Source organism: Arachis hypogaea, chromosome 6 (assembly GCF_003086295.3).
Source record: "Arachis hypogaea cultivar Tifrunner chromosome 6, arahy.Tifrunner.gnm2.J5K5, whole genome shotgun sequence".
Taxonomy (NCBI): Eukaryota; Viridiplantae; Streptophyta; class Magnoliopsida; order Fabales; family Fabaceae; genus Arachis; species Arachis hypogaea.
The window spans coordinates 92,499,883-92,510,395 of record NC_092041.1 but is presented as its reverse complement, the minus strand read 5'-3'; the positions used below and the strand labels follow the sequence as shown (position 1 = coordinate 92,510,395).

General features: G+C 40.4%; 1 non-coding gene across 1 annotated transcript; it reads right to left on the bottom strand.

Moving 5' to 3' along the window:
- Positions 1-2,323: 2,323 nt before the first annotated feature.
- LOC112699948 (small nucleolar RNA R71) lies at positions 2,324-2,430 on the bottom strand. The gene has a single exon (XR_003152879.1). It is a non-coding gene; the product is annotated as a small nucleolar RNA R71 (small nucleolar RNA).
- Positions 2,431-10,513: the final 8,083 nt, after the last annotated feature.

Genomic DNA, 10,513 nt, shown 5'->3' with positions numbered 1-10,513 from the left:
ACAAATACACCATTAACTTAATAATTTAATTTAAGTCTTAACAAATTTAAATTGAAAAATCAATTACTTAAATGTTGACTAAATAGAAACATTCACATCTTATGTAATTAAGTTCATGAACAAATTTTAATAACTGATAAACCACTATTTTATGGTTTATCTTGTGTTAAATAGAGTAGATTTTATCAATTTTTTATACACTTATTCATATGAAATGCATGGTTTTATATTTTTCTTCCTAATTTGATGCTATGATTGACAACATGCTTCTTTGGCCTTAAATTCACTATTTTTAATCCTCTCTTATTCCCATTTGATGCCGTGATATGTGTGTTAAGTGTTTTCAGAGATTATAGGACAGGAATGGCTTAAAGGATGGAAAAGAAGCATGCAAAAGATGAAGGAACACAAAAAATTAAAGATTTGTTAGGCAAGCAGCGACGCGCACGCGTGACTAGGAGAATGCACATCGACGCGTACGCGTGGGCTACGCGTACGCGTGACAGGCCGTCACGTGCTACATATCAGAATTCACCGAGGGCAATTTCTGGGCCCCTTTTTGACCCAGATTCAGGCTCGAAAGTCCATAATAGATGCAGGGGTGTAGCTGAGACTTAGACACACTTTCATTCTCACTTAGTTTTAGTTTTATCTTTGAATTCTAAAGAGAAAACATTACCTCTTCTAGGGTTCTAGCATTTTTCATAGTTTTCGCTTTTGGATTGAATTTAAAGAGAGCTGCTACTACCTTCGGTTAAAGTTGTCACCATTTAGTTTGTTTTTCTATTACCTTACTCTTTTATTTTCCATTAGTTGTTCCAATTCATGTTCGAATTTTTTTAATTTTGAATTTATTAATGCAATGAACCACTTTTATATTTAATCCCATTAGTCAGTTTAATTTTCTTCAAGTCATTTCTCAATACAAATTTTAGTTTTATTAATTTAGTTTTAATTACCATGTCTCTTTTCTACTCCCTTTTACATGTTTGTGAAAATGACATTCATGTTAATGGAGTAGAGCTTTCAACTTGGCTTTGGAGTTAATTAATTGGAATCCCTTGAGTTGAAAAACTCAAGTAATTTGAACTTTGAAATTGTTGTCTAACTCCATTTTTACTAACTCTAGCCCTTCCCCAGGAAGGGGCTAGGACTTGTGAATCAGAGTTAGTATACCCAATTAACCTTTCTTTGCAACTACAAGAGGATAACTAATTGGAAGCAACAACTTTTACTTTACTACTTGGAAATTTCAACAAGGATAGAAACTCTAATTAATTTTCTCCTAGCCAAGGTCTTTAATTTCAATCACATAACACCTCCAGTTATTATTTCTTGCTTTAATTTTCAGTTATTTATTTTTCTAATTTCAACATTAAAAATTTCTCAGAAAAATTTCTGATCAATAATTCGCACCTTGTTTCAACTCGTTGGGAAACAACTTGGGAATTCTATTCCCAGTATTTTATCCTGAATCGTGACATCCTTTTTAAATTGATAAGTGGAATTTTCACCGGTTAAGAATTGTACTCGCGACGCTATTTTTATTATAAATTCTTAATCGGCAATTTTTCGCCCGTCAATTTTTGGTGCCGTCGCCGGGAAGTTGCAACAGTGTGCTAAATTATTGATTGGTGTAAATAATATTATTTTATTTACATAATTACATTTTTCTTTTTATATTTTATTACCATGAGCTATATGTTTCTTTCATTTAATGACACAATCATTACCGGATCCGAGCTTAGCCGCATTTGATTCTGAGATCGAAAGAACTATCTCACGTATTAGGCGAGCTTGACATCGGTTATTCTTCGAGGGTAGTGAAGGGATTTTACCCAATTCACCAGCCTTGTCTGAAGATGGGTCTAACGAGTCATTCGAGGAAGAAACTAGTTCCTCTTTGGTTAATTTTATTGACGCCTCTTCTGTTGATTTGAGTGCAGGTACTATGGCAGAGCTTAGGAGAATCACGCTGAAGGAAGCGGGAGCTCCAGATTTTACACTGCAACCATATCAAGCGCTTTATCCGAACTTGGTTGCAGAGTTCGAACTAAAGACTGCTCTAATCAATCTACTGCCCAAGTTTCATGGCTTACCTGCTCAAGAGCCTATCAAGCACCTCAGAGATTTTCAGACAGTCTGCTCAACTACTAGATGGCATGGTGTTGATGTGACTATCGTCTGGCTATACACCTTCTCATTTTCTCTTGAGGGAAAGACAAATGAGTGGTTCTACACTCAACCGGAAGTTGTAGTTACTAATTAGGATTTGCTCAGAAGGGAATTCCTGGACAAGTTCTTTCCAACAGAGGTTACAGATAGATTGAGGAAAGAGATTTCCTGTATCATTCAAGGTGAATCAGAGACCCTCTACGAGTATTGGGAGCGCTTCAGGAATTTCCTAGACTCATGTCCCCACCACAAGATTGAACAGTTGGTGTTGATTAGCTATTTCAACTAAGGCATGAAGCCTGGAGACAAGAGCTTATTAAATGCTGCGAGTAATGGCTCTCTGACAAAGTACAAGACGGCGATAGAAGTGTGGCAACTGATCACTGATCTAGTTGAGTCTACCCAAAATGCAGATTAAAGGAATCATCACCCCAGGGCTATGCAGAAGCTTCCTCTAGTGGTGAGACCGCTGCCCTCACCAAGACTTTGGGAGAGATGACCAATATACTAAAGCAGCTCCAGCTGAATCAACAACAACCTCCACCTCTGCCACAGCAGTAGTGTCAACAAATAGTCCCTCAGGGAGTGTGTGGAATATGCGCTTGCTATTCTCACTACACTAATGAATGTCCTCAACTCCAATCAGAAGACAAAACCTTGGCGGCTACCCATAACTTCTATGACCGTCCGAATCAAGGGTACTCTCAACAAGGCGGTAATTTTAACCAAGATGGTCACTACAATCAAGGTTGGAGAGATAATTCCAACCAAGGATGGTGGGACAATTACAACCAAGGAGGTAGAGACAACGGTGGAAATCAAAGGTGAAATAACAATAACTATCAGCAGAACCGGAATCAACATAATCTTCCATACAGAGCATCTCACCAAAGACAAGCTCAAGCACCTCAATTCAACCAACCACAAGCCCTCAAATCACCTACCCTTCTCCTTCCTCTAACCAAGATGAAACACTCCATTCCATCCTTCAAGGACAAAAAGAGCTTTAGAATTCACTTACTTCTAGCCTTACCGGCCTTACCTCTACTCTACAAGCTCTTATATCTCGAATGGAACCACCATCTACCCCCAACAATCAACCTTCAAGTTCTAGTGCTCTTCCCTTTCAACCTTTACGCAACCTCAAGGGTGGAATCAATGCCATCACTTTGAGGTCTGGAACTAAACTGCAAGAGAGGAGTCCAGAGGAGCCAAGCTCAAAAGAAGATGTTCAAGTTGAAAATGCTGTTGAGGTAGAAGAGGTAGAGAAAGAGAATGAGGTACAAGATGCGGTTGAAGACGAAGCTGCTCAACCAAGGAATGGAGTGCCTAAGAAAGATAGTGCTGTGCAAGATGCCATCCCCATCCCTTTCCCACACCTTGCTAGGAGGACTAAGAAGCAAGTTGAACTGGACCCCAAAATGGTAGAAATATTCAAAAAAGTTGAGACAACTATTCCCATTTTTGATGCTATTCAACAAGTTCCTAAATATGCTAGTTTCTAAAAGATCTGTGCATGCATAAGGATAAAATTAATGATTTAGAAACTATTCCCGTAGGTAGCTCTATTTCTGCTTTAATGGGTTCTATACCGGAAAAATGTGGGGATTCGGGTCCATGCATGGTTACTTGCATTATAGGGGGTGTACAATTTATTGACTGCATGTGTGATTTAGGTGCATGTGTTAGTATTATGTCATTATCTGTATATGATGCCTTGAGGCTCCCACCCTTGAAAAGGTCCGCATCACGTTTTGTTTTGGTAGATAAAAGCATAATCTCAGTGGTTGGCATCGTGGAGAATGTCCTGGTGAGCATCAAGGGACTGACATTTTCTATTGATTTCTACATTCTAGAGATGCCCCCTAGTGACTCCAGAAGACCTTCATCCATCTTGCTCGGAAGACCATTTCTGAAGACTTCGAGGTTCAAGCTGGATGCCTTCTCGGGAACCTATTCCTTCGAGATAGATGGCGGAGCAGTGAGCTTCAACCTTGATGAAGCCATGAAGCACCCACCGGAAGATCACTCCATCTTCTAGTGCGATATTATTGATGAGATTGTAGCTGAAGTTCACCAAGAGACAGTGGAAGAAGAAACCACAGAGCAAGGTGTAAGTGTGGGGAAGCCCACTGAGTGTACTAAAGACGCCTTGCCGCCTGCAGTGGTTCCAGATGATCAAGTGCCCAACCATGAGCTGAAAATGGAGTTGAAGCCCCTTCCACCCCACCTCAAGTACGCTTATCTTGAGGACAATCAGAAGCTCACAATTATTATTGTGAGGGAAATCACTTCCCAACAAGAGGAGCAGCTACTTAGTGTGCTGAGAAAACACAAGAAAGCAATTGGGTGGAGCTTGGCGGATATAGTAGGTATAAGCCCTGAGGTCTGTGAGCACCAGATATTTCTAGAGGAGGGAGCAAGGCCTATCCATCAACCTCAAAGGCGGCTGAATCCAACCATTCTAGAAGTGGTGAAGAAGGAAGTGACCAGACTGCTAGAAGCTGACATCATGTATCCAATCTCAGATAGTGAATGGGTCAGCCCCGTACAGGTGGTTCCAAAGAAGTCTGGCATTACCACAGTGAAGAATGAACATGAAAAACTCATGGTCACCAGAGTATAGAATTCCTAGAGGGTGTGCATTGACTATAAGCATCTGAACCAGGCCACTCGTAAGGATCACTATCCGCTGCCTTTCATCGATCAAATGCTTGATCGTCTGTCAGGTAAATTGCACTATTATTTTCTAGATGGTTATACATGATATTTTCAAATTCATATAGCTCCTGAAGATCAGGAGAAAACAACTTTTACATGCCCCTTTGGAACGTACGCATATAAGAGAATGCCTTTTGGCTTATGTAATGCACAGGCTACGTTTCAAAGATGCATGATGAGTATTTTCTCAGATTTTTTGGAGACTTGTATGGAAGTTTTTATGGATAACTTTAGTGTCTATGGTGATTCATTTGACCTTTCCTTGGGTAGTTTAGCTAGAGTATTAGAATGGTATACTAGTTCAAACCTTGTACTTAATTTTGAAAAATATCATTTTATGGTGAAACAAGGTATTGTTCTAGGCCATGTTGTTTCTAATACTGGTATATCTGTAGATCCAGCAAAGGTAGATATTATTTCTGGTTTACCTTATCCCTCCTTTGTGAGGGAAGTCTGCTCATTTCTTGGTCATGCAGGTTTCTACCGAAGATTTATCAAGGACTTCAGTAAGGTAGTGTTGCCTTTATCCCGATTGCTACAGAAGGATGTAGAGTTCGACTTGAGTGAAGATTGCATGGATGCGTTTGATAAGCTGAAGGTTGCTTTTACCTAAGCTTCTATTGTGAGAGAGCCTGACTGGAGTAGGCCATTCGAGATCATGTGCGACGTGTCAAACTATGGTAGGAGCGGTGATGAGCGGATAATTTGTACGCTTTTTGGCATTATTTTTAGTATGTTTTTAGTATGATCTAGTTAGTTTTTAGTATATTTTTATTAGTTTTTAGTTAAAATTCACTTTTCTAGACTTTACTATGAGTTTGTGTGTTTTTCTGTGATTTCAGGTATTTTCTGGCTGAAATTGAGGGACCTGAGCAAAAATCTGATTCAGAGACTAAAAAGGACTGCAGATGCTGTTGGATTCTGACCTCCCTGCACTCGAAGTGGATTTTTTGGAGCTACAGAAGCTCAATTGGCGCGCTCTCAACGGGGTTGAAAATTAGACATCCTGGGCTTTCCAGCAATATATGATAGTTTATACTTTGACCAAGATTTGATGGCCCAAACCGGCGTTCAAAGTCACCATCAGAATTCCCAGCGTTAAACGCCGGAACTGGCACAAGAATGGGAGTTAAACGCCCAAACTGGCACAAAAGCTGGCGTTTAACTCCAAGAAGAGTCTCTACACGAAAATGCTTCAATGCTCAGCCCAAGCACACACCAAGTGGGCCCGGAAGTGGATTTTTATGTCATTTACTCATCTCTGTAAACCCTAGGCTACTAGTTCTCTATAAGTAGGACCTTTTACTATTGTATTTTCATCTTTGGACATCTAGTTCTTAGATAATCAGGAGATCTTTGAATCTTTTGATCACGTTTTGGGGGCTGGCCTCACGGCCATGCCTAGACCTTGTTCTTATGTATTTTCAACGATGGAGTTTCTACACACCATAGATTAAGGTGTGGAGCTCTGCTGTACCTCGAGTATTAATGCAATTACTATTGTTCTTCTATTCAATTCCGCTTGTTCTTGTTCTAAGATATCACTTGTTCTTCAATTTGATGAATGTGATGATCCGTGACACTCATCATCATTCTCACCTATGAACGTGTGACCGTCAATCACCTCCGTTCTACCTTAGATTGGGTGGATATCTCTTGGATTCTTTAACCGGAATCTTCGTGGTATAAGCTAGAATTGATGGCGGCATTCAAGAGAATCCGGAAGGTCTAAACCTTGTCTGTGGTATTTTGAGTAGGATTGAATGAATGTGACGAGCTTCAAACTCCTGAAGGCTGGGCGTTAGTGACAGACGCAAAAGAATCACTGGATTCTATTCCAACCTGATTGAGAACCGACAGATGATTAGCCATGCTGTGACAGGGTGCGTTGAACATTTTCACTGAGAGGATGGGAGGTAGCCACTGACAACAGTGAAACCCTACATACAGCTTGCCATGGAAATGAGTAAGAAGGATTGAATGAAGACAGTAGGAAAGCAGAGAGACGGAAGGAACACAGCATCTCCATACGCTTATCTGAAATTCCCACTAATGAATTGCATAAGTATCTCTATCTTTATCTTTATGTTTTATTCATCATTCATAACCATTTGAGTTTGCCTGACTAAGATTTACAAGGTGACCATAGCTTGCTTCATACCAACAATCTCTGTGGGATCGACCCTTACTCGCATAAGGTTTATTACTTGGACGACCCAGTACACTTGCTGGTTAGTTGTGCGAAGTTGTGTTTATGCCATGGTATTGAACACCAAGTTTTTGGATTCATCACCGAAGATTATTTGAGTTGTGAAAAGTATTGATCACAATTTCGTGCACCAAGCGGCGCTGGCTCAATGCGAGGGTAAGGACCCTTATATTATTGCTTATGCCTCTAAGACTTTAGACGGTGCTCAGTCTAATTATACTACCGCTGAAAAAGAGCTATTGGCTATTGTTTTTATTCTGGATAAATTCAAAGCATATTTACTTGGAACTAAGGTGGTAGTATATTCAGACCATGCAGCCTTAAAGTACTTGTAAGCTAAGAAAGAGTCCAAACCAAGGTTAATCTGTTGGATATTGCTGCTGCAAGAATTTGATTTAGAAATCAGATATAGGAGTGGTTCTCAAAACTTAGTGGCGGACCACTTGAGTCGCCTTGAACATATTAAAAATGATTCCACTCCTATCAATGATGCATTTCCAATTGACAGCTTGCAAGCAATATCTGAGGTGGTTCCTTGGTATGCACCTGTAGCTAATTATTTGGTTAGTCGTACCTTCCCTCCTAATTTTACTAAGCATCAAAAGGACAAGCTTAAAAGCGAATCCAAATATTATATATGGGATGATCCATATTTATGGAGATGTGGTGCTGACCAGATAATTAGAAGGTGTGTGCCACAACCAGAATTCCAGTCAATTTTAGAGGCCTGCCACTCTTCTGAGAGTGATGGACACTTTGGTCCATAGAGAACTGCTAGAAAAATTTTAGACTGTGAATTTTGGAGGCCCACACTTTTTAGGGATGCTAGCAACTTTTGTGACTCTTGCTCCCAATGCTAAATATTTGGGAATATATCCAAGAAGGATGAGATGCCCCAACAACTTATGTTGTTCTGTGAAATTTTTTATGTTTGGGGTATTGACTTCATGGGTCCATTTCTAAATTCCAATGGTTTCTTATACATTTTGTTAGCTGTCGATTATGTTTCTAAATACGTGGAAGCAATTCCTACCGTACTGATGATGCTAACGTTGTTGTCTCATTTGTTTGAAATAATATTATTTGTCGCTTTGGATCACCACGAGCAATCGTGAGTGATCAAGGCACTCACTTTTGTAACAGGAGAATGACAGGTCTGCTGAAGAAACAAGGCATCATTCACAAGGTGGCGACAGCTTACTATCCCCAGACCAATGGGCAAGCCGAGGTGTCAAATATGGAGATCAAGCGCATATTAGAGAAGATCGTGAAGCCTCACAGGAAGGACTGGGGTGCTCGACTGGCAGATGCGCTTTGGGCTTATAGGACTGCATACTAGACACCTATCGAAATGAGTCCATTCCGCCTCATCTACGCGAAGGCTTATCACCTTCCAGTGGAGGTGGAACACAAGGCATACTGGGCGGTGAAGGAATGCAACTTCGGATTAGGGGGAGCCGGCATTGAAAGGAAGCTGCAACTATAGGAATTAGAGTGCCTTTGATTGGAAGCGTATGAGAACTCAAGGCTCTACAAGAAAAAAGGTGAAGGTAGTGCATGACAGGAATATCAAGAGAAGAGAGTTTAGAGCTGGGGATCTGGTCGTCCTCTATAAGTCAAGGCTAAGACTCATGCCAAGAACGTTGAGATCAAGGTGGGAAGGACCCTACAGGATGAAAAAGGTTGAGCCTTATGGAGTCTTCCACCTGAGCCATCCTTTAAGCCCCAACTTCTTCAAGGTCAATGGCCACCAGTTGAAGCTATATCATGGTGAGAAGATGAAGAGCAACAAGGAGTTGGAGATCTTCCTATCAAAGGATCCGACACAAGCAGAGGACTAAGCTCATCGACCATCCAACTTAAGGACGTTAAAGAAAAGTGCTAGGTGAGTGACAACCCACCATGGTATGATCCTCCCTTTTTATTAGTTTCATTTCATTCGTATAAGTATTATTTCTCAGTTTTGTATATTTACTTCTATTTTTATTTAAAAAAAAAAGAAAAGAGCGCACCCACGCGTGAGCGTCGATGACGCATACGCATCGTATGCAGGTGCACGAAAAGAAGAAAATAAGCAGAGAGTTACACTGGAATTGCACAGTAACGGTACTTCACGCATGAGCCAACCCACGCGTATGTGTGGGTGACGTGTGTGCGTGGGGAGAAAAACGGCGTCAACGGGTGTCTTGGCCGAGAGTTGTGCTGCCTGGGTGCTGGCACTGTGCGTTTAACATGACCAGTAGTCACGCGTATGCGTGACCGACGCTTACGCGTCGCCTGTAACTTCCACAACCCACGTGTACGCGTGACATACGCGTACACGTAGATGTGCAATACGGCATAATTGAGCAATTGAACAGAGAGTTGTGCAGGAGTGAGGCTGGATACGCGCGTTTAGCACGGATCCTGGTCACGCGTACGCATGACTGACGCTTACGCGTCCCTCACCTTTAAGCTCACCCACGCGTACGCGTGGGCGACGCATGTACGTCGTATGCGCCACGTCACTTATTCAATGTGCAGCCCTATTCTCCGTTCTCTAAACCTCTTTTTCTTTTCTTTTCTTTTCAAATCCTAATTCTTTCTTCTTCTTCTTCTTACTCTCTTCTTTATTCTTCTTCTTCTCTCTTTCTTAATTTCTTCTTCCTTTATTCTTACTACTCTTCTCTCATTCTCACTCTCAATTACTTCCCTATCTTCTTCTTCTTCTTCTTCTTCTTCTTCTTCTTCTTCTTCTTCTTCTTCTTCTTCTTCTTCTTCTTCTTCTTCTTCTTTCCTTCTTCTACTCCCTATTTTTGCATTCTTATATTGGTGTTTAGAGATTTATTTCGGTGATTCCTTTGCTATGTCTTTATTTGTGGATATTAGGAGGAGTGATTTGACAATTGACATTTTATTCTCGGTCTCATACATGCTTGGATTAATTACCTTACTTTCAACTTTTAAAAGTGCATAACAAGTGTTTGTGAAAAAGCTCTTATGGCATTGTGATTTCTTTTTTATTTTATTCTTATACTTTAATGCTTCTTTTTCACAAAACCTTGCAATTCATTGTGTATTGAGTATATTAGTCATTAATTGTCAACATAAAAGTGCTCATTATTTTGTTACATGTGACAATTATTTTTGCCATTGATGCTTGAGCTTTTCTTCTCATGCTTGTTTCTTGCATGCTTTTAATCCTCTTGCATCTAGTTGTTATGATATGCCTTCATGATGTTACTTGATGTCCTACTTGCATGTTGTCGCAACCATGTATTTAAGACGCTATCTTCTCCTTTGGCATTGATTATCACTTGGACTTTCCTCCTCCCAGTTATTGCTATTTAAATTTGATATCCCTTTTCTTTCTTCCTTTTTCAGGATGGGCACCAAGAAGGGAAAAGAGAAAGCTTCTGACAAGACACC